Below are 24,285 nucleotides of genomic sequence, written 5' to 3' on the forward strand. Positions count from 1 at the left end.
TTATTATAATCTAGCTGCCTACCTGTCAGAAAATGTCCTTGGTGGTAAAGCATTTAACCATTTCGACTCCACCCACTACATATGGACATAATGTGGGGGAATAGACAGGCTGAGTGGGTATCAAGATTTTACACAGAGCAAGAGGATGCATTTAATATTGTGGGATTTGGGCATTCACTGACAGTGGATACAGAAGTTTTTGATTATCGTCCGTCATGTAATGGCATCAGCCGATAACTCAGCAGTTTAGCTGGATACAATCTCTCAGAGATAATGAACAAAACGAGCTAAAACAATTGCACTAAAACAATTTTCCCTTCTAGGGAAAACTGTGAGGAATCAAATAGTTTCACACAAGCAGGACTCTTCATTGCACTTTGATGCATATGACAATTAACAAACCTGATGGTCACCTCCATTCTGACCAGCAAGCCACTTTCTTTTCCTATAACTAGGATGAATTGTTTGATTGCACAAAAGAACCACATATTACAGTTGGCAGTTGATGCTTTGGGCCAAGACCACAGCATCTGCAGAATTCCTCATGTTGATTCAGTGATTTAGTGTAGTTTTCTTAAGAAGTGAGCTTTCCTTTGAGAGAACTGGGAGCCTACTCTCACACACCTATTAAATTTCATACCTAGTGTTGCCCTGACACCAAAATGGTTCTAAAGTGCCTGGTAAAGCAAGTAAAGTAAAATTTCTTGATTAAGTGGAGGTTGAATCCTAAATTTATTTACCCAGGCCACAATGGAGACTTTCTGCCAGTAAACCACATTGCTGTGCTCAGCTGCATGTGGCAAAGGTAATGTCGCAGTAGTTATGGGGGATTTCAACATGCAGGTGAACTGGGAGAATCAGGTTGGTGCTGGACCCCAGGATAGGGAGTTTGTAGAGTGCCTATGGGATGCATTCTTGGAACAGCTTGTATGAGAGCCGACCAGGGACAAGGCTATTCTGGATTTAGTGTTATGTAACGAACAGGATTTGATAAGCGATCTTGAAGTAAAGGAGCCATTAGGAGGTAGTGACCATAATATGATAAGTTTTTATCTGCAATTTGAGAAGGATAAGGGCAGATCGGAGGTGTTAGTGTTGCAGTTGAACAAAGGAGACTTTGGAGTGTTACGAACCCCGTAACTGGGTCACTTACCAGCAAAGATAGAGATGTCCGTTGAAGTCTGATGATACTATTTTTAACAGTATTTATTAGTAAAAATACACAAAAATAATATCAATGCAAATATACAGATAATATATGTCGTCAATACTAAATCTAAAACTGCGGGTATAATAATAATCAATAAGAAATAAGCTCTATCGTTGTCTAGGGGACAATGTATTGTCCGATGGAAATATATAGTTTGTTCAGCTGATGCAGGCTGCAGCCGTTGGGGACCGCTGTGTTGCAATTGTTGGAGAGAGAGAGAGAGAGAGAGAGAGGGAGAGAGAGAGAGAGAGAGAGTGTGTGAGAGAGAGAGAGAGAGAGAGAGAGAGAGAGAGAGAGAGAGAGAGAGAGAGAGAGAGAGAGAGAGAGAGAGAGAGAGAGAGAGAGAGAGAGAGAGAGAGAGTGTGTGTGTGAGAGAGAGAGAGAGAGAGAGAGAGAGAGATATCATGGGAACATTTACCCCTACGGGTTTTTCCAACCTTTATGATTTCGATCCGTCAGGTGTCTCGTTGTCGTGGCCATTCAATTGTGGCCTCTCCTTTAGCTAAACCGTTCTTCCGTGGTGAGCCTGCCACCCAGGCAAGGGAGGATGCACACGAGCCCCCACCGGCTTTCGCTATAAAACGCTGTCACGGGATCTCTAGCGTTTCTCCTGGTGCGTCTAAAGGGGTTGTTCCCCAGACCCCTCTTTTATCCTTACTCACGGGGTCTCAGATGTCAATCAGGTTGGGATGATGCAATCCCTCAACCAGACTACTCTGGTTGTCCCCTGAGGGGTTTCAATGAATAGTACGGTACTCAATACACAATTCCTTCTCCAAGAGACAATGGCATTTTATCAGTGGTTCCGTTCCGCCGATGTCAGGACACATTCCAAACCTTGTGTATTCTGGATGTCTCTCTCTCATTTCCTGGGTCCCAGACCCAAAATAATAGCGATCTTGCAATTCTCAAAAAGGAGGGGGCGACTTTGTACCCTTCGGCCCCTCAGAGTTGCTTCACATTCGTAACAGGAGCCATGAGGGAGGAGCTGGCCAAAGTTAACTGGACAGATATCCTAGCAGAAAAGACAGTGGAACAGCAATGGCAGGTATTCATGGGAATAATGCAGAAGGTGCAAAATCAGTTCATCCCCTGGAGAAGGAAGGATTCAAAGGGGGGAAAGGGGCCACAGTGATTGACAAAGGAAGTCAGAGATTGCATAGCATTAAAAAAAAGAAAATATGACAGAGCTGAGGTGAGTGGGAGGACAGCTGATTGGGAAATTTTTAAGGAACAACAGAACTTAACTAAAAAGGCAATACGGGGACAAAAAATGAGGTACGAATGCAAGCGAACCAGGAATATAAAGGAGGATAGCAAAAGCTTGTTTAGGTATGTGAAGAGATAGTTAAGAACAATGTTGGGCCCTTGAAGAATGAATTGGGTGAAATTGTTATGGGAAACAGAGAAATGGCAGAAGAATTTAATAAGTACTTTAGATCTGTCTTCACTAGGGAAGACACAAGCAATCTCCCAGATGTATGGATGGGCCAAGGACGTAGGATAACAGAGGAAATGAAACAGATTGACATTAGCAAGGAAACGGTGATGAGTAGACTGATGGGACTGAAGGCTGACAAATCCCCAGGTCCAGATAGTCTGCATCCTAGGGTACTAAAGGAGGTGGCCCTGGAAATTGCGGATGCATTGGTAATCATTTTCCAATGTTCCTTAGATTCAGGATCAGTTCCTGAGGATTGGAGAATGGCTAATGTTATCCCACTTTTTAAGAAAGGAGGGAGGGAGAAAACAGAGAACTGTTGTCCTGTCAGCCTAACATCAGTAGTGGGGAAGATGCTAGAGTCCATTATTAAAGATGAAATAGTGGCATATCTAGATAGCAGTGATAGGATTGGGCTGAGCCAGCATGGATTTACCAAGGGTAAATCATGCTTGACTAATCTATTGGAGTTTTTCAAGGATGTAACCAGGAAGTTAGACGGGGGAGATCCAGTGGATATAGTGTACCTCGATTTCCAGAAGGCATTTGATAAGGTCCCACATAGAAGATTGGTGGGTAAAATTAAAGTTCAGGGCATCGGGGGGAAGGCATTGACATGGATAGAAAACTGTTTGGCAGATAGAAAGCAAAGGGTAGCGGTGAATGGGTGTTTCTCGGAAAGGCAGGTGGTGACTAGTGGGGTGCCACAGGGCTCGGTATTGGGACCACAGCTGTTTACCATTTACGTTAACGATTTGGATGAAGGCATAGAAAATAACATCAGCAAATTTGCTGATGTTACTAAGCTGGGTGGCAGTGTGACATGTGATGAGGATGTTAGGAGAATTCAGGGTGACTTGGATAGGCTGGGTGAGTGGGCAGATACTTGGCAGATGGCGTTTAATGTGAATAAATGTGAGGTTATCCACTTTGGAAGTAAGAACAGGAAGGCAGATTATTATCTGAATGGTGTAGAGTTGGGTAAGGGAGAAATACAAAGAGATCTCGGAGTCCTTGTTCATCAGTCACTGAAGGTGAATGAGCAAGTGCAGCAGGCAGTGAAGAAGGCTAATGGAATGTTGGCCTTTATTACAAAGGGAATTGAGTACAAGAGCAAGGAAATCCTCTTGCATTTGTACAGAGCCCTGGTGAGACCACACCTGGAGTATTGTGTACAGTTTTGGTCTCCAGGGTTAAGGAAGGACATCCTGGCTGTAGAGGAAGTGCAGCGTAGATTCACGAGGTTAATTCCTGGGATGTCTGGACTGTCTTACGCAGAGAGGTTAGAGAGACTGGGCTTGTACACGTTGGAATTAAGGAGATTGAGAGGGGATCTGATTGAAACATATAAGATTATTAAGGGATTGGACAAGATAGAGCCAGGAAATATGTTCCAGATGCTGGGAGAGTCCAGTACCAGAGGGCACGGTTTGAGAATAAGGGGTAGGTCATTTAGGACAGAGTTAAGGAAAAACTTCTTCTCCCAGAGTGTTGTGGGGGTCTGGAATGCACTGCCTCGGAAGGTAGTGGAGGCCAATTCTCTGGATACTTTCAAGAAGGAGCTAGATAGGTATCTTATGGATAGGGGAATCAAGGGATATGGGGACAAGGCAGGAACCGGGTATTGATAGTAATTGATCAGCCATGATCTCAAAATGGCGGTGCAGGCTCGAAGGGCCGAATGGTCTACTTCTGCACCTATTGTCTATTGTCTATTGTCAGTGAATGGCGGTGCTGGCTAGAAGGGCCGAATGGCCTACTCCTGCACCTACCATCTATTGTCTATTGTCTCCACATTCTGGCCCGTCCCCGACCTTTCCAAATCGGCCAGGCGCTTAAATCAATCAGACCTCGCTCTCGATTTAGGTGGAAGTGCTCCAAAACTCCTCTGCTCCAATTTTTCTCCGCTCCACTTGCTCCAACTCTGGCTTGAACATGTCTCCACCTCACTCCAATCACTTCTCCTCAACCTCACTTTGACTTTGCATTACACCTCGACCCTGGAGTCAGCTTCACCTTTGTTCAGCTTTTCGTTGTTTGCGGTGTGGTGATTGCATATTACACTTTTCCACAGAAAAGTGTTATTAATAAAGCATTTAATTGCATTTCTTGCTTTATGAACTGCCAGTAAGCTGTCGCCCATCTTCAGCCGGGCCATCTTAAACCGGAAGTTTAAGATAAATTCTGCAGGGTGAATTCTATCATAATATGATCACTACCTCTGAAGGATTCTCTATTCAAATCTGGTTCACTACACAGCATCCAGTCAAGAATTGCCATTCCCTTAGTGGGCTCAACCACAAGCTGCTCTAAAAAGCCATATCATAGGCATTATACAAATTCCTTCTTGCGATCCAGTTCCAGCCTGTTTTTCCCAATCTACTTGCATATTGAAATCCACTATGACTATCATAACATTGTCCTTTTTTAAATGTCTTTTCTGTCTTCCTTATTAATTTGTACCCCACAACCTGGCTACTGTTGGGAATATAACTCCCAACAGGGTCTTCTTACCCTTGCAGTTTCTTTAACTCTACCCACAGGGATTCTACATCCTCTGATCCAATGTCACCTCTTTCTAAGGATTTGATTTCATTGTTAGCAATAAAGCCACCACAGCCACTCTTCCCGCTTGCCTGTCCTTTTGGTCTGCTGTGTATCTTGGGGTGTTAAGCTCACAGCAGTGATCTTCTTGCATTGATGACCATACACTTTCCTACACTGTATTCCATCTGCCACTGCTCTTGTAACAACAACTTCCAGTTTCTGAAGCCAAATGTAGAAACCAGGGCAATGAACCAAGAGAATGTGGCTTGATGTAACATCTTGAAGTACACTTCTGTGTTGAGTCATTATTGAGAAAGGAATATCCAGGTCCTTTGGCTTAACATGGGCCACCTTCCAAACTATGGTATGTAGGAATTTTCTTAGTATTCAATAATAAGAACAAAAGACGTATGTGCAGAATTAGGACATTCAGCCGAGCAAAGTCTGCTCTGCTCTGCCATTTTCATCATGGCTGATCCATTTTCTCTCTCAACTCCATTTTCCTGCCTTCTCCCCATCACCTCTCACACACTGGCTAATGAAGAACCTGTCTATCTCTGCCTTAAATACACCCAATGATTTGGCCTCCACAGCCACCTGTGGCAACGAATTCCACAGATTCACCACTCTCTGGCTAAAGAAATTCCTCCTCATCTCCATTCTAAATGGAATCTCCCTCTATTCTGAGGCTGTGCCCCCTCTATTCTGAGGTTGTACCTTCTCTCTGATCCTATACAGCCGGTAGAAAATGTCCTCTTCATATCCACTCTATCTAGACCTTTCAACATTTGATATGTTTCAATGAGATTACTCCCCTCAACCCCCCCCCCCCCCAACCACCCTTCTAAACTCCAATGAGTACATGACAAGAGCCATCAAATACTCTCATACAATAACCCTTTCATTCCTGGAATCGATCTAGTGATCCTCCTCTGAACCCTCACCAATGTTAGCACACCTTTTCTTAGATAAGGGGCCCAAAACTATTCGTGTCACTCCAAGTGAGGCCTCACCGGTGCCTTATAAAGTCTTAGCATTACATCCTTGCTTTTTTTTAATTCTAGTCCTCTTGAAATGAACGCTAACATTGTATTTGCCTTCCTCACCACTAACTCAGTCTGCAAGTTAACCTCTAGGAAATCCTGCACGAAGACTCCCAAGTCATTTTGCACCTCAGGTTTTTGAATTTTCTCCATGTTTGGAAAACAAGTCTACACTTTTATTCATTCTACCAAAGTGCATAATCATCCACTCCTGACACTGTATTCCATCTGCTACTTCTTTGCCCATTCTGATCTAAGTCTCCCTGCTTCTTAATCACTACCTGCCTCTCCACCAATCTTCATATCATCCACAAATGGCCACAAAGTCATCAGTTCCATAATCCAAGTTATTAACATATAATGTAAAAAGGAGCGGTCCAAACCCCTACCCCTGCAGTACACCACAAGCTAAATAGAAAAAGTTCTCTTTATTCCAACGCTATGCCTCCTGCCAATCAGCCACTGCTCTATCCAAGCTAGTATCCTTCCTCTCATACCACGGGCTCATGTCTTGTTAAGTAGCTTCATGTGTCAAAGGCCATCTGAAAATCGAAGTACACCAATTCTCCTTTGTCTATCCTGCTTGTTATTTCCTCAAATTCCAACAGATTTGTGAGACAAAATTTTCCCTTAAGGAAATAATGCTGACTTTAGCCTATTTCAAGTATCCTGAGATCTCATCTTTAACAATTGAATCCAACATCTTCCCAAACACTGAGGTCAGGCTAATTGGCTTATAATTTCCTTTCTCCCTTCTCGGAGTGAGATTTGCAATTTTCATGTCCTCTTGAACCATGCCGCCAGAATCTATTGATTCTTGAAAGATCATTACTAATGCTTCCATGATCTCTTCAGCTACCTCTTTCAGAACCCTGACTGTAGTCCATCTGGTCCAGGTAACTCAACTACCTTCACACCTTTCAGCTTCCCAAGCACCTTTTCCCCAGTAATAGCAACTGCCAACACTCTCGAACTTCCGGCATATTGCTTGTGTCTTCGACAGTGAAGACTGATGCAATAAGTATTTTGCAGTGCATCAGACCTTTCCTTGTCCTCTACTACTACTTTTACAGCATCATTTTCCAGTGGTCTGATAACTATTAAAAAAGCTGTTGTTAGAGCTGCCTTGTCGCCTGCTCTGAAGGCAGAGTCACGGGACCTCAGCAGCGCACGCACCTCTGCGGTCATCCATGGCTTCTGGTTAGCACGTATAGTGATGGTCTTGGACAGAGTAACATCATCCACGCACTTGCTGATGTAGCTGGTCACTGATGCCGTGTACTCCTCTAAGTTGTTAGAGTCACCATCGGTTGCAGCCTCCCTGAACATGTGCCAGTCAGTGTGCTCAAAGCAGTCTTGAAGAGTAGAGATGGCTCCTGCTGGCCAGGTTTTCACCTGCTTCTGAACTGGTCTGGAGCGCCTGACGAGCGGTCTGTATGCTTGGATTAGCATAACAGAGATGTGGTCTGAGTATCCGATGTGGGGGTGGGGCTCTGCCCAGTACGCGTCGAGGATGTTTGTGTAAACCAGGTTCAACATGTTCTCCCCCCTCATTGCAAAGTCCACATACTGATGGAATAGATTTTACATTATGTAAGACAGTGATAATAAGCCTGATTCTGATTTTGTAGTACAATCACATCTTAGTACATACCAAATAGGAATCAAACATGACTGATGGAAAATTTATCTCTGTCCTTTTATGCTGTTTGTCAGAAGTGTACTCGTGAAATACCCAGTTCTGACAAAGAATCCCAGAGCTGAAAAATTAACTGTTTCTCATTCCACAGATGTTGCCTGAGCTGCTGAGACTATCTGACCCTTTTTTGCCATTATTCTAGATTTCTAGAAATCCCATTTCTAATTTTGATAAAAGTTATTGTTCAGAGAAACCTTTTTCAAGATAATTAATATTGGTTTATTACTGCCACAAGTTGGGTGTTGGGTGGAGATACGTCTCTACCAAAGGAGGTGTAAGGCACTCCTTCCTTCCACTACTCTGCAGGTCACCCTTGGGCAAGGTGTAGCACCTGCTTAGCCCCCCGAACAGGGCCATGTGAAGCCATGGGAGCAGGTGATGGATGGTTATATGAGAAGCTGGTGCATATCACAAGTGCTGATGCCAGGCAATCGCTGAAGAATGTTAATAATGGTAGGGGTCACCTGTCTTGTATAAACACTGCCCAGAATACAATAGCACCCCACTTCTGTAGAAAAGTTTTCCAAGAACAACCACGGTCATGGAAAGATCATGATCTCGCACATCATAGACATGGCACATAACAAACGATCTGTCGCATGTGAGAAGATACAATGAGTTGCTTTTGTTGTGCATACCACCCAGGTGGACTATGCCATACACAATTACGTCAAGGTGATTTTTTTTAAAAAAGTGAATGCATAATATATAATGGTGTTGCAGTTACAAAGAATGTGCAGTGCAGCTAGGATTGCAGAAAGTTAGCATGGAGGATCTCTAGTGGTTGCATCATTTAGTGTCTTCAAGGCTGCAATTAATTTTATTGATCAATGGGAAATGAAGGATAATGAGATTCAAACAGTAAAATGGGAGCTGAGGCCAAAGGTTAGATTAGTCTTTGCAAGTACTGTAGTCAATTGGCAGATTAAATGTTGGTCCTTATTGTGGGGTGATGCACCATCAATAACTCTAGGAGACTGGAAGCTTTTATTGACAGTGAAAAGGGAGCATGACATGTCGAAGACTAAGGGAGGAGCAGTGCCCCAATCGCCTTTATACAGGGGTCTGTGGGAGGAGTCACAGAAGCAGTCAGCAGAGGGGCATGTCTAGACAGATATACATAGTTTACCACATGGGGTAAATAGAAAATAAGAGTAGGCTGTTTTGCCTAACCATTATGAACTTAAATGTGGCCACAACTGGAGTACTACATGTACTAACTTAGAGGCAGTGAAGTTAAATAAAGTTTTGTATAGGTGTAAGATCAGTCTGACCCAATGCCTTCTCTCTGCTTGCCTGTCCCCCAGCCCATCTCTCCACCTCTTTCATGTACATTGTTTGCCTCTCTCCATGTACCCATCTCATTTTCTCTCTTTTTCATTTCTCAAATCACAACTTAGCCAGATCCAACTGAACCCAACTGGTTCGTAAGGTTATACCCACAACCCAATTTGAGTCAGAAACATATAGTTTAATTCCTTCATTTGTATAGCCAGGCTCTGTAGTGAAGGTTAATGAAGACTCCTGCCGTGAGGTTACGATATGAAGAAACAGTGAGTGATATGGACCAAAACTTTCTGAAGTTTTAGAGATTGAGAGTCTTGTTGAAACATGGAAAATTTTGAAAGTTCTTGACAGGATAGGTGCTGTAAGAATGTTTCTCCTAGTCCAAAGTCTAGAACAATAGGGTAGAGTCTCAGGAAAAAGATTGTTCACCACTCAAGACTAAGATGAAGGGAAATTTATTCTCCTCAAATAATGAATCTTCAGAATTTTCCACTCAGAGAACTGTAGAGGTTGGCTCAAACTGTGTTTTCAAAGCTGCATTTAATTTTATTGATTAACAGGAAAATCAAGGATACTGAGATTCAAAGAGTAAACTGGGAGCTGAGGCCAAAGGTCAGATCGGTTCCTGTCCTCTGGAAGGTGCTTATATGTCCTCCCAATGAAATGCATGGATTTTCTCCGGGTGCTGCAGTTTCTTCCCACAGTCCAAAGACCAGGTTAATTGGTCATTGTGAATTGCTCTGTGATTAGGCTTGGGGTAAACTGAGGGTTGTTGGGAGATGCAGCTGGAGATGCCTGTTCAGCACTGTATTTCTAGATAAATAAATAAATAAAATTAAAACTCAAGGTCTGTGCATAAGAACCATACAAACATGGCAAAGTAAACCAGAAGTCTACTGGCTCTGCTAATATAAATTATAGGTGCTGTTGCCTCCCACACATTTTTTCCCCCAATGTTTACTGTATCACTTGTGCAGTTACCAGATGGGAAAACAACCAGTGATCAGCTTTCTCCATTTTCATTTGATTGAGGATCTGAGGGTTGATACAAAGTTTGGCCCTGTAAATCCATAGCTAGGTGGGGTGTGGGGGGGGGAGAGATTAATTCAACAGTTTCAGATAATGAGCCAGTTATAGAAGCAGTAAATGTTCAAGAAAACTCAAAAACTTTTAAAATAATGTTAATCGTAACTCTAATGCATGCATCAGCAAATTTATTCTGCTCTGTTGAAGCAATAGGAACATTACAGTTCCTGTTGATACAACCTCTTTTCAGTTGAGTAGTGTATGATTTACTATAACTCAGAAATATTGGATGATTGTGAAGGCTCTTAAAATTAATGCTAGGAGTCACTTCAGCCCACTCACTCTAATTTGAAAACTTTGAAGGTACTGTAGATTTCAGCAACAGGTGAGTAAATCACTTCAGTAGACCAAACAAAGGGCAACTGTAGTAATGTATTGTAATTAAGCAGATAATTAACAATGCCTCCTGACTTCTGACTTTACCCAGCACATGGAGCCACTGTCTAAAGTATTTTGTTATGTCATTGCTTACCAAAGAGAAAATACAAGTCCTAAACTTTCAAATCGTTTTATATATCTCACCTGGTCCCTCAACACCAGCTCCAAAGCAAAGAAAGCCCAACAGCATCTCTACTTTCTGCGAAGGCTGAGGAAAGTCCATCTCCCACTCCCCCATCCTCATCACATTCTACAGGGGTTGTGTTGAGAGCATCCTGAGCAGCTGCATCATTGCCTGGTTCGGGAATTGCACCATCTCGGTTCGCAAGACCCTGCAGCAGATAGTGAGGTCAGCTGAGAAGATCATCGTGGTCTCTCTTCCCACCATTACAGACATTTACACCACATGCCGCATCCGCAAAGCAAACAGCATTACGAAGGACCCCACGCACCCCTCATACAAACTCTTCTCCCTCTTGCCGTCTGGGAAAAGGCACCAAAGCATTCGGGCTCTCACGACCAGACTATGTAACAGTTTCCTCCCCCAAACCATCAGACTCCTCAACACCCAGCGCCTGGACTGACACCAGCTTTCTGCCCTCTACTGTGCCTAATGTCTTGTTTATTATTTATTGTAAGGCCTACACTGTTTTGTGCACTTTATGCAGTCCTGGGTAGGTCTGTAGTCTAGTATAGTTTTTTTTGTGTTGTTTTAGGTAGTTCAGTGTAGTTTTTCTACTGTTTCATGTAGCACCATGGTCCTGAAAAACCATATCTCGTTTTTACTGTGTACTGTACCAGCAGTTATGGTTGAAATGACAATAAAAAGTGACTTGACTTGATAAATGTTGCCTGGTGATAGCTGTTGGAGGAATTTGGACTTTGGAATTTAATATAAGAATTAGCAGCTAACACAAGCTTATGTGCACAATGAGACACCATGCTGCTATTGGGTCACACAGCATGGATACAGACTGCTCAGCTCTCCAAAGCTCAACCTACAATCTTATATTATTCTCTTCACATTCCCACCAACTCCCCTCAGATTCTACATAGAATAGTGAAGAGTACAGCTCAGGAACAGGCCCTGCAGCTCACAGTGTTGTAATCCAAGTAAATTAGTAATCAAATAGGCAACCTAACAAATCCCCTTTGCCTACACAATGTCTGTATCCTTCCATTTTCCTCACATCCTTGTGCCTATCTAAGTGTCTCTTAAAAGACTCTGTTTCTACCTCTACCACACCACCCCCCCCCCCCCCAGGAAGCACACTCCAGGCACCCACCCCAGTGTAAAAAAATTTATCCCCAACACCTCCTTTAAAATTGCCCCCTTTGTATTAGATATTTCAACCCATGGAAAAAGACATTGTTTGTCTGCTAAATCTATGCCTCTCATAACCTTATAAACATCTACCAGATCTCCCCTCAGCCTCTGCTGATTCTATTACTGATGTCTACGCTGGGGACAATTTGTGTGTTATCAGCCGGGAAAAACACAGCAAATGTAGCACAGTGCTGAGTTTACATAGATCAGAACAGGCAGCAGAGAAATGGACAGGGGAAGCATGTGGTCAGGCGTGCTCCAGAAAATAGAACAACGGGAGGTAAAGGATGAGAAATTACTAGGTAAGGAAATAGTAATTTATGCAGAGATTCTCATTCCCAGGGTTGGGAAATCAAACCCGAGAGGGCATTGGTTTAAGTGAGAGAGGAAAATTTTAAAAGGGACCTGAAGAGTAAAGTAATTTTCACTTAGAGAGTGGTTAGTGTATAGAATGAGCTGACAGAGGAAGTCATTAAGGCAGATACAGAAATAAAATTTACACTGACAATTAATTTTTAGAGGGAAATGGGCAAATACAGATCAATAAGATTACACATTGTGCTCAACTTTGGTTAGTATAGACCAGTTAGGCCTACTCTAAAACAATTTATATTCTGAAATACACAAGATTATGCATTGAGAGTTAAACATACAAAGTTCAACTTACAGTACATTTCATTATTTGAACTTTTAATTTTCACTGTAGTATTGTTATGACCCCAGCCCCCTCCTTCCTGAGAATCGCAAGATCGCTATTAATTTGGGTCTTGGACCCAAGAAATAAGAGAGAATCCTCAGAAAGACAACGCAATGGATTTGACCTTTGTTTCTTGGAGACACCTTTGTGGATTGCAACCCTATGCTACGTGCCAGCTAGCAGGGCTACGTGTACACCCTCGGACAATGTGGGGTGGGGATTGTATCACCCCACCTTGATTGACATCTACAACTCTGCAAGTCAAGATAAAAAGGGGCTGCAGGAGGCAGTCCCCTAGCGACGCACCTGAAGGAGACACCATCGCTCTTCGCTCCCGTGATAACGGGAAGCTATTCGGAAGGAAGGTGTGGTTCGTTTCCCCTTGCCTGGGGAACGGGTGGCTGATAACACCGAAAAGGACTTCGAACTGACAATGGGGAACCCACGTTCCCGATTCAACGGTTTGCGTCCAAAAGACTGGCAAGTTTCTTTTCTCACCAAAATCTCTCTCTCTCCAACAAGTGAAACCCAGCGGTCCCCAAAAGGCTAAAAGCCTGCATGAACTTGAAAGACTTTTATTTTTAGATCGGACAATATTTTTACCCCTAGACAAAACGATAGAGCTACTTCTTATTGATGATTATTACTATACCCGCGCTTTAGATTGAGTATTGACGATGTATATTATCTGAATGTTTGTATTAACCTTACTTTTGTGCCCCTTTACAAATAAAAACGTTTAAAAATAGTACCATCAGACTTCAGCGGACCTCTCTATCTTTGCTGGTAAGTGACCCAGTTACGGGGTTCGTAACAACATTGGGGTTCTCATCTCAGGATTTGACACCAAATTGGGAGGCCAGTGAATCGGGATTGTAAGTCAAAACTTGTATCTGGTACGCGGGTAGCCAGACGGGAAACCAGCAAAGATGGACGTGGAAGAATTTATGAGAAACCCGACTCTGGGGGCGCTAGAGGCGGCCACCAAATTAGACTTGGTAAATCTGGCCATGGGGTTAAGCCTCACAGAGGTGAGGTCGTCAATGAAAAAGCGGGAAGTGCGAAGGACCATAACTCAGTATTACATTGAGAAGAAGGTGTTTACAGCTGAGGATTTGGAAAATATCCCTGAAAGGGTACCAGCGAGTGGGACGGATCAGTTAGAGTTGGAGAAATTAAGGTTGGAACATGAAATCAAAGTAAAGCAGCTGGAAGCAGCTGAAAAAGAGAAAGAAAGGGAGCAGGCGTTCCAACTAAAGGAGTTAGAGGTGAAACGGGATGATGAGCTCCAGCTAAAGGGGTTAGAGGTGAAAAGGGAGCAGGACCAAGCTGTGAAGCAAAGAGAGCATGACATTCAGTTAAAGCAGCTGGAAGCAGCTGAAAAAGAGAGGGAGAGAGCCGAGAAAGAAAAGGAAAGAGCCGAGAAGGAGAGAGAGTATGAGGAGGCAGAGAAACAGAGGAAACATGACTTGGAGATGGAGAAGTTAAGGCAAGAGCGAAGAGATCAAGGGCTAGACCGAGCGGAGGGGTTTGATGTTAGTCGGGCGTTGAGGTTAGTACCTCCGTTCGAGGAGTCGGATGTTGATAGTTATTTCTTGCTTTTTGAAAAGGCAGCATTGAATTAGAAGTGGCCCAAAGAGCAGTGGGTGGCGTTGTTACAAAGTGTGTTAAAAGGGAAGGCACAACGAGCATATGCGGCGTTGTCCATGGAGGAGGGAGAAGCGGAGAATTATGCCGAAGTAAAGGAGGCCATTCTCCGGATTTACGACTTGGTACCTGAGGCGTATAGACAAAAGTTCAGAAATTTAAGGAAAGGGTGGAATCAAACGTATACCGAACTAGCCCATGAGAAGGGTGTGCTCTTGGACCGTTGGTGCACCGCGGAACAGGTGGACGAGGATTATGAGCGTCTCAGGGAGTTATTTTTGATTGAGGAATTTAAAGGTTGTGTTCCGGAAGAGATGCGGATGTATTTGAATGAGAGGCCGAATAAGTCCATCTCAGAATTTGCTAGGTTCGCAGATGAATATGCCCTAACCCACAAGACAGTTTTCCTCGACAAACAGTTACCCGAGAGACCGTGGGAACGGTAGGGAAAGCCCGCCGGCTAAGGGAGAAACTCAGTCGGGAGCTAGCAGAAAAAGTGAGGATAACAGGCCAGAAACCTGGAGATTTCCTGGTTTGACCTGTTTTAATTGTGGAAAGGTGGGACATATTGCATCTAAATGCCCCGCTCCGAGGAAAGAGCCAGAAAAAGGGAAAGCAGCTATCACTATAGGCTGTATTGCGTCGATCAGAAAATCGACGACAGGGCCCCCGGTAGAAGGAGTACAGGAGGGGCGTGAGACGTTTAGTTCCGAAGGAACCGTGTCTGTGTAGCAGGGAGGCCCACAAATTCCAGTACGGATCTGGAGAGACAGTGGGGCTGAGCTATCATTGATTAGCAGTAAAGTGTTAGTGTTCGGACCTCAGACGGGAGAGGTAGCCCTGAGAGGCATAGGAAAATGGACCGAAGTGGTGCCTTTGCATCGGCTCCTTCTAGATTGCCAGTTGGTGTCGGGACCAGTGGAACTGGGGGTCCTGCCTGAGTTGCCGGGGGAAGGCGTGGACGTCCTTCTGGGTAACGACCTAGCGGGTGGGAAGATGGGTGCAGCCGTGAAGCTGACCACCCAGCCTGCTAGGGTTGAGGCCCCTCCCTCAGATCCTAAGATCTATCCCGCATACGCGGTCACTCGCAGCATGTCGAAAAAGGCAGCTGAGACCGAGAGCAGTTTAAATCTGAGCAGTTTTGATTTGGCCGAGACGTTTCTACCGACTCTGTACCAGCGAGGGTCAGAGGAAGGAAAACCGGGGAGTTGGGAGGGAGGAGAGAGTAAAAGGGGGGAGGTAGACCTGCCCTTAGCAAGAAGAGAGTTTGTACGGGAACTGGAAGGTGACGAGGAGCTGATAGCCTTGAGAGAGTCGGTTCTTTCTGAGACCGAGTTTGAGGCAGAGCCCGAGGGTTACTACCTGAAGAAGGGTGTGTTGATGAGGAAATGGAGGCCCCCCGCGGTGCCGGTCGATGAGGACTGGGCGGTGGTACATCAGATAGTAGTTCCGAAAGTGTATCGGGAAGAAATTTTGAACTTAGCTCATAAGGGACCTTTAGGTGGGCATTTGGGAATAACCAAGACAGTGGATCGGGTTCAGAGAGAGTTCTATTGGCCAAACCTGAGAAAAGATATTACTGAGTATTGCAAAAGGTGTCATACATGCCAAGTGGTGGGTCAGCCGAACCAAGTTATCCCTAAGGCACCCCTCCGACCCATCCCCGCATGCGAGGAGCCGTTCTCCCGAATCATTGTGGATTTTGTGGGACCCTTACCTAAAACTGCGAGTGGGCGGCAGTATATCATCACCCTGATGTGTGCCGCCACACGATTTCCAGAGGCCGTGCCTCTGGGTAATATTAGGACCTCTGTGGTGGTGAAGGCCCTCATTAAATTCTTTACCACAGTGGGGCTGCCTAAGGAGATACAATCGGATCAGAGGAGTACATTCACGTCTAGCGCATTTCGGCAGATGATGACCCAGCTAGGGGTCAAACAAATTCCAGCCTCTGCGTACCACCCGGAATCCCAAGGAGCGTTGGAAAGGTTCCACGCTACACTAAAGACCATGCTTAAAACTTATTGTCAGGAGAACGTTCGAGACTGGGATGAGGCTTTACCCCTTCTGTTATTTGCCGTAAGGGATACAGTCCAGTGCTCACTGGGGTTCAGTCCGTTTGAGCTCGTTTTCGGTCACAGGCCCAGGGGACCTCTAACCCTACTGAAAGAAAAGTGGTCTAGCCCAACTGTTCAAGTCAGTGTGATCGACTATGTTCTGAAATTCCGGGAAAGGCTGCATAAAGTATGCGCCTTGGCAAAAGAAAACCTTAAAGACTCCCAGGACAAAATGAGTCAGTGGTATAACCCGAGAGCGAGAGAACGAGAGTTTCACGTAGGCGACCAGGTTTTGGTCCTATTCCCAGTAGTTATCCACCCCCTTCAGGCGAGGTTTCAAGGACCATATACAGTGCGTCAGAAAATAGACTCGCTGAATTACGTGATTGAAACCCCCGACCGGCGAAAGCCGACCCAGTTAGTTCACGTGAACATGATGAAAAGGTACCTTGAAACCACCCCCGCGGTGGTCGGTGCGGCCATGAAAACCGATGAGGTAGAGGGGGATGGTAAGGAGGGACCAGAGCGGTTTGAAAAGATAGGTATAGTCCCCACCAGATTGGAGAACTCTATCGTATTGGCAAGCCTTGCGGATAAAGTTAGCCACTTAAAGCCTGAACAGCGGGAGCAGGTAATACAGCTCAGTAACCGGCATGCAGACTTATGGCCAGATGTTCCCCGAAGGTGTAGTGGGACGAAACTTGATGTGATAGTTACCTCAACCCAACCTATAAAACAGGCCCCTTATCGGATGAATTCTGAAAAGAGCCAGCTAGTAGAAAAGCAGATTGAACATATGCTAGCTGCTGGGATAATCCGCGAATCCTCTTCCGCGTGGGCTTCTCCTTGCGTGGTTGTCCCAAAACCGGACGGTACCATAACATTCTGTACCGATTACCGGAAGGTCAACGCGGTCACCCAGACAGATGCTTACCCTATCCCCCGGGTGGATGATTGCATTGATCAAGTGGGGAAGGCGAGGTACATCACAAAAATTGACTTGTTAAAGGGGTACTGGTGCGTTCCTTTAACGGACAGGGCTCGAGAGATTTCAGCCTTTGTCACCCCGTCCGGGTTGTTCGAGTGCAACGTTACGCCGTTTGGGATGAAAAATGCACCAGGGACATTTCAGCGGATGATAGACGCTGTGATAAAGGAGTTAAGCCACACCAAGGCTTATCTTGACGACGTGGTAGTTTGGAATGACACCTGGGGGGAGCACCTGGAGGCTGTAGAAAATCTGTTTACCCAAATGTCGGCAGCCCACGTTACAGTAAACCTCGCAAAGAGTGAATTTGGTCATGCCACGATCACCTATTTGGGGTATGTGGTGGGAGAAGGGCAGTTGGCTCCTGTGCAGGCGAAGGTCCGGGCTATTTCTGAGGTCCCTGTACCCTACAAGAAAAGGGCCCTGAGGAGGTTTTTGGGCATGGTCGGATACTATCGGAAATTCTGTAAAAATTTCGCGGACATTGCGCACCCCCTTACAAAACTCCTACGGAAGGAGGAAAAATTTGAGTGGGGTCATTCTTGTCAGAATGCCTTTGAAAAGTTAAAAGCCATATTGTGCCATCACCCTGTGTTAAAAGCACCCGATTTGTTAGCACCTTTCTCCTTGGCCACGGACGCCAGTGATGAGTCTGCAGGAGCAGTCCGCTTACAGCAAGCAGGGAATGGAGTGGAGCACCCGGTAGCATATTTCACTCGGAAGTTCAATGTACACCAGAGAAATTACTCTACCGTGGAAAAGGAATTGTTGGCACTTGTGTTGGCGATACAACATTTCGAAGTGTACATTTGTCCAACACAAAATCCCCTAGTGGTCTATACCGATCACAACCCGTTGGTATTCCTGGCCAATATGAAAAATAAAAACAGGAGGTTATTGAGCTGGAGTCTGGTGCTGCAAGAATTCGATATTAAGATACAGCACATTAAGGGGAGTGATAATGTGCTAGCGGATTGTTTATTTAGATGCTGAATTAAATGTATAACTGTATGGCTCTGTAGTTAAAAGAAAAGCTTTTGTATTGTGTTAGATTCTAAAATCCTGTAAGACTCTGTACCACTCCGTTTTAACTGCTGGTAAAAACGTTTTTTTAAGAGGGGAGGTGTTATGACCCCAGCCCCCTCCTTCCTGGGAATCGCAAGATCGCTATTAATTCGGGTCTTGGACCCAGGAAATGAGAGTGAATCCTCAGAAAGACAACGCAACGGATTTGACCTTTGTTTCTTGGAGACACCTTTGTGGATTGCGACCCTATGCTACGTGCCAGCTAGCAGGGCTACGTGTACACCCTCGGGCAATGTGGGGTGGGGATTGTATCACCCCACCTTGATTGACATCTACAACTCTGCAAGTCAAGATAAAAAGGGGCTGCAGGAGGCAGTCCCCTAGCGGCGCACCAGAAGGAGACACCGTCGCTCATCGCTCCCGTGATAACGGGAAGCTATTCGGAAGCCACGTGTGGTCCATTCCCCTGGCCTGGGGAACGGGTGGCTGATAACACCGAAAAGGACTTCGAAGTGACAACGGGGAACCCACGTTCCCGATTCAACGGTTTGCGTCCAAAAGACTGGCAAGTTTCTTTTCTCACCAAAATCTCTGTCTCTCCAACAAGTGAAACCCAGCGGTCCCCAAAAGGCTAAAAGCCTGCATGAACTTGAAAGACTTTTATATTTCCATCGGACAATATTTTTACCCCCAGACAAAACGATAGAGCTACTTCTTATTGATGATTATTACTATACCCGCGCTTTAGATTGAGTATTGACGATGTATATTATCTGAATGTTTGTATTAACCTTACTTTTGTGCCCCTTTACAATAAAAACATTTCAAAATAGTACCATCAGACTTCAGCGGACCTCTCTATCTTTGCTGGTAAGTGACCCAGTTACGGGCTTCGTAACAGTATGATCTTGTACATTTCAGAATTTGTTAACCAGAGAACAGAATTTTAAATGTAAGTCAGTTGGAAAAGAAAGTGTCTCCAATGTCAAACAACAAAAAATACTGTGTTAGTAGCTCAACACAAATTGGTGACCAGTAGATCGGAAAGGAGGTTGGGTAGCATTTGGAAAAGGCAGTTTTTCCCTTATAATTTAAAAATAGACGTTTAATTCAATAATAAGGCAAATCAGTAGTTGAAACGGACAACTGAGTTGTTGCCTCTAATACAATTTTATCTTTACAACGATTTCATCAATTCCACCCACTGATTTTGCCTCACATACACACCAGTGAATGTACCAACCCGTACGCACTTGGAAGCTAGCCCGCATTAGAGGGTGAACGTACAACCGAACAGACAGACTGTGGCGAAGCAAGGATCAGATCGGATTCGCTGCAGCTTCACACATTGCACAGAGAGAGCGACGTCGGGTCGTCCTTGGAATGAGTTCCGCCGGCAGCCGAGGTTATTCAACGGGTGAGTTGGTCAGACGGAATGGTGAAGTTGACCCGAACGTTGTTTTCAACCTGTTTTGGAACGCGACCGCCATTTGTTTTAGACACCCCTGCTCTACTTTCTCTAACTCAGAAATTTCAAAAGTCCTGGATGCTACATACCCCGTAACTGGGTGTCTGACCAGCAGAGAAAGAAGAATCCATTGGAGTCTGGTGGTACTGTATTCAAAGGTGTTTATTAGTAAAATAGGCAAAACAATACCAATAATGAAAATATATATATATATAACACAAGTTAGCAATAATAAACCTAAAAGTGTAGGAATAATAATAAGCAATAATAAACAAGCTCTATCAATGTCTAGGGGTAAATGAATTGTCATAGAAAAGTATCAAGTTCTGTTCAGTTCATTCGTGCTGAGGTAGTTATGGTTGTTGTGTTGTAATCGTTGGAGAGAGAGAGAGAGAGAGAGCGAGCGAGATGTAACAGCAACTGTTGCGGCAGGCAAACCTTTTACTCCTTTCTTGATCTGTCGTGTCGTTGTGGCCATTCAATTATGACCCCTCTGTCATTCAGCTAGACCGTTCTTCTGTGGTGGACTCGTCACTCTGGCATGTGTGGACACACACACAAGCCCCCACCGGCCCTGCTGTAACACTGTGAGTTTAACTGACCGATCTCCTGGTTCGGTCTCCGATGCCCCCACCTCCCTTGTGGGTTCACAACCCTCAGTCAGGGTCCACTGGTGTGTCTGAAGGGTGTCTCTCCAGACCTGTCTTTTTATCTCCACTAACGGGTGTCAGCTATCAATCAATTTTGAATGACTGGGTCCATCAAACCAGCCCACTCCTGCAGTCCACTGAGGAATGTTAATGAGCAAAAATAGTAGAAGATAAATAACCCTTGCAGAAGTCATAATACAGTAAATCAAAAGTCTCTCTCCCCTCTCTTATCTTTAGCAGATGTTCTTGCATGCTTTCCATCTCTCTCTCTCATGAGCAGCATAGCAACAGTAATCGTTCGTAGTTCTGGGGGGGGGGGGAGAATCGGTAACTCTGCACCCCATTGTCCATCAGATCTATTCATCACTCATAACACCCGCATCCTTCTGGGAATTTTCACCAAGGTGAAATTTAACTAATACCACATATTACAGAATTACAGAGTTTTTGTTTTGTATTACCCATAACCGAAGGTGTGCCTCGCCCCCCCCCCCCCCCGGTCTTGGAAGAAGTGTTTCCTGCTGCTCTGGTCTATTTGAATATCATTCATTCTGCCGGAGAAGTCCAGGCCGTGGGCTGTTGTCCTGCTCAAGAGCTGGTGACTCCGTACCTCTGACTAACCGATGATTAAGTTGGGGTCCGAGGCAGACCAGTCTTAACCTGGTCAGATTCCCGATTCCCCAGACGATGATCTCCACACCTGCCGAGGTTGACCTAATGACCTAAACACAAAGTACACTGCAGGTGCTGTGGTCAAATCAACACGTACAAACAAGCTGGATGAACTCAGCAGGTCGGGCAGCATCCGTTGAAATGAGCAGTCAATGTCCTAATGGCCAAAATCTGGCTATTAGAGGGAATCAGACATTTAAAAGACATTTGGATAGGTCATGGGTAGGAAAGGATCGGCGGGATGCGGGGTCAGATGCAGGTTAATTGGGACTAGTTCAGATCAGCCGTTCGGAGAGGTCAGGTCATGAGCTGTTGTCCCACCAGGAGCGGAGACTCGGCAACCTGCTACCGTCTCCGATTGACAAGTGATTCAAGTCAAGGTCCGAGGCTGGTCAGACTCCCGATGTCCAGAGGAGACCACATTGGACCAAGACCCCCACACCCGCCCGGGGCTGACCCATCCAAATCTTGGCCATCAGATAGGATCAGCCATGTGGACAGGAAAGACTCGGAGAGATGTGGGCTAAATACAGATCAAGGAAACTAGCTCAGGATGTCAAGAAGGCATCACGGTTGGCCCGAGCAACTTCGGCAGAAGGGACTGTTAGGACGTTATTTGATTCTAGGATCAGACACAGATCAGACTGGCTACCGAATGGGGCTGAACCAGTCCAGACCGTGTCCACCTACTGGGACCGGACAAACTCTGGTCACTGCCTGTCATTCGGTCAGTGTTGGGATTGGACTTGCACTCTTCGCAGCAAGCGATCCAACTGCAGAAACTGGCCTGAGATTAAAGCTTTGCAAGAGAATGAGGAAGTGAAACTGGACAGCGAAAACAAGAAGGAGAAAGTGATATCTGCCACAAAACTCCTGAAAGTAGTAAATCAAAAAACCATTGGATAGTTTTATTACCGTCACGTGTACCAAGACAGCGATAAACCGCTGTGAGCGACGCCGACAGACCAGGACATCCAGTTAGTAATAGGAGAACAATATCGTGATAGTTACAGAGAGACTGCAGGTCGACAAATAAAGTACAAAGGAAGGGTCGCCACGAGGCAGATTAGGCGATCGAGTTCTTTTAGTATTTTTCAAGAATCTGATAAGAATGAAATAGAAGCTGCCCTTGAGTTTGATGGCAGGTGATCTCAAGGTTGTGTACCTTCTGCCTGACGGGAGAGGGGACAAGAGAGAATGGCCGGGATCCTCGGTCATGTCAGCCGCTTTCCTGAGGCAGTGGGTGGTGTAGTCTGAGTCAGTGGAGGGGCGGCTGGTATGTGTGATAGACTGGACCGCATTCACACACTCTGATTTCTTGTGGATAATTATCTTTACACCACAGGAAAAAATCCGCATCTTTTAGGTCATTCTACTACTTGTGAAGAATGGAGCTCAATCTTCCCTGCAGCAAGTGTATTATGTTAAGATTTCATTTGTGAATACCTGTAGTTTCAACGTTTGAAGCTTCAGGATTATGTATTTTATAAGCAATCGAACCTGATGGCATGAACATCAATTTATTCAATTTCTGGTAATGGCACCATCTCCTCCCCCCTCCCCCACCATTCCTCATCCCCTTTTCCCTCTCTCACCTTATCTCCCTGCCTGCCCATCTCTCCTCCCCCCTTTCTTTCCATGGCCTTCTGTCCTGTCCTATCAGACTCCCACTTCTCCCGCCCTGTATCTCTTTCATCAATCAACTTCCCAGCTCTTTACTTCACCCCTCCCCTTCCCAGTGTCACCTATCACCTCGTGTTTCTCCCTCCTCTCCCCCACCTTTTAACTCTACCCCTCATCTTTTTTTCTCCAGACTGTCGCTGCTGCCTGGCCTGCTGAGTTCCTCCAGCATTTTGTGTATGTTGCATGGATTTCCAGCATCTGCAAATTTTCTCTTATTTGAATTTGTTACCCATTATTCTTTTGGATTCAACTTCCACATAAGTATCTCTCTTTTACTGATTTAATCACTTTGTTGGATGGTGAATACATGTATTGATCATATATAACTCCAATATAACTCGGAGTCCTGCCATGTGCAGAAGTTCGCTGATGACACGGCCATAGTGGGGTGTATCAGGAATGGACAGGAGGAGGAGTATAGGAAACTGATACAGGACTTTGTGATATGGTGCAACTCAAACTACCTGCGTCTCAATATCACCAAGACCAAGGAGATGGTGGTGGACTTTAGGAGATCTAGGCCTCATATGGAGCCAGTGATCATTAATGGAGAATGTGTGGAGCAGGTTAAGACCTACAAGTATCTGGGAGTACAGTTAGACGAGAAGCTAGACTGGACTGCCAACACAGATGCCTTGTGCAGGAAGGCACAGAGTCGACTGTACTTCCTAAGAAGGTTGGCGTCATTCAATGTCTGTAGTGAGATGCTGAAGATGTTCTATAGGTCAGTTGTGGAGAGCGCCCTCTTCTTTGTGGTGGCGTGTTGGGGAGGAAGCATTAAGAAGAGGGACGCCTCACGTCTTAATAAGCTGGTAAGGAAGGCGGGCTCTGTCGTGGGCAAAGTACTGGAGAGTTTAACATCGGTAGCAGAGCGAAGGGCGCTGAGTAGGCTACGGTCAATTATGGATAACTCTGAACATCCTCTACATAGCACCATCCAGAGACAGAGAAGCAGTTTCAGTGACAGGTTACTATCGATGCAATGCTCCTCAGACAGGATGAAGAGGTCAATACTCCCCAATGCCATTAGGCTTTACAATTCTACCGCCAGGACTTAAGAACTTTTTAAAAGCTATTATTAATGCTTTTTGAGATAGTGATTTAGATGCATATCATATTTTTTTACTGAGTTAAGTATTGTATGTAATTAGTTTTGCTACAACAAGTGTATGGGACATTGGAAAAAAAGTTGAATTTCCCCATGGGGATGAATAAAGTATCTATCTATCTATCTATCTATCTATCTATCTATCTATCTATCTATCTATCTATCTATCTATCTATCTATCTATCTATCTATCTATCTATATCTTCAACTTAAAAATAACCGTTAGTGACTTTAATTATCCTTGGTATCCTATCATCAGTAAAACAAATGA

The 24,285-nt window shown here is 44.9% G+C and overlaps 1 protein-coding gene across 2 annotated transcripts in view; it reads left to right on the top strand.

Annotated features, from left to right (window-relative positions):
• Positions 1 to 24,285, top strand: part of LOC140737244 (flavin-containing monooxygenase 5-like) — a 135,029-nt gene that overhangs the window by 67,631 nt on the left and 43,113 nt on the right. Inside the window, exon 1 of one of the 2 annotated variants that reach the window (XM_073063561.1) lies at positions 19,793 to 19,850. The exons of the other annotated variant lie outside the window; for it this stretch is intronic. The gene's annotated coding sequence lies outside the window, so the exon portion shown is untranslated. Of the gene's footprint in view, positions 1 to 19,792; positions 19,851 to 24,285 lie in introns of those variants that run through there. 2 annotated transcript variants of the gene reach the window in all.

The sequence above is a fragment of the Hemitrygon akajei genome, chromosome 12 (genome assembly GCF_048418815.1).
Source record: "Hemitrygon akajei chromosome 12, sHemAka1.3, whole genome shotgun sequence".
Lineage (NCBI taxonomy): Eukaryota > Metazoa > Chordata > Chondrichthyes > Myliobatiformes > Dasyatidae > Hemitrygon > Hemitrygon akajei.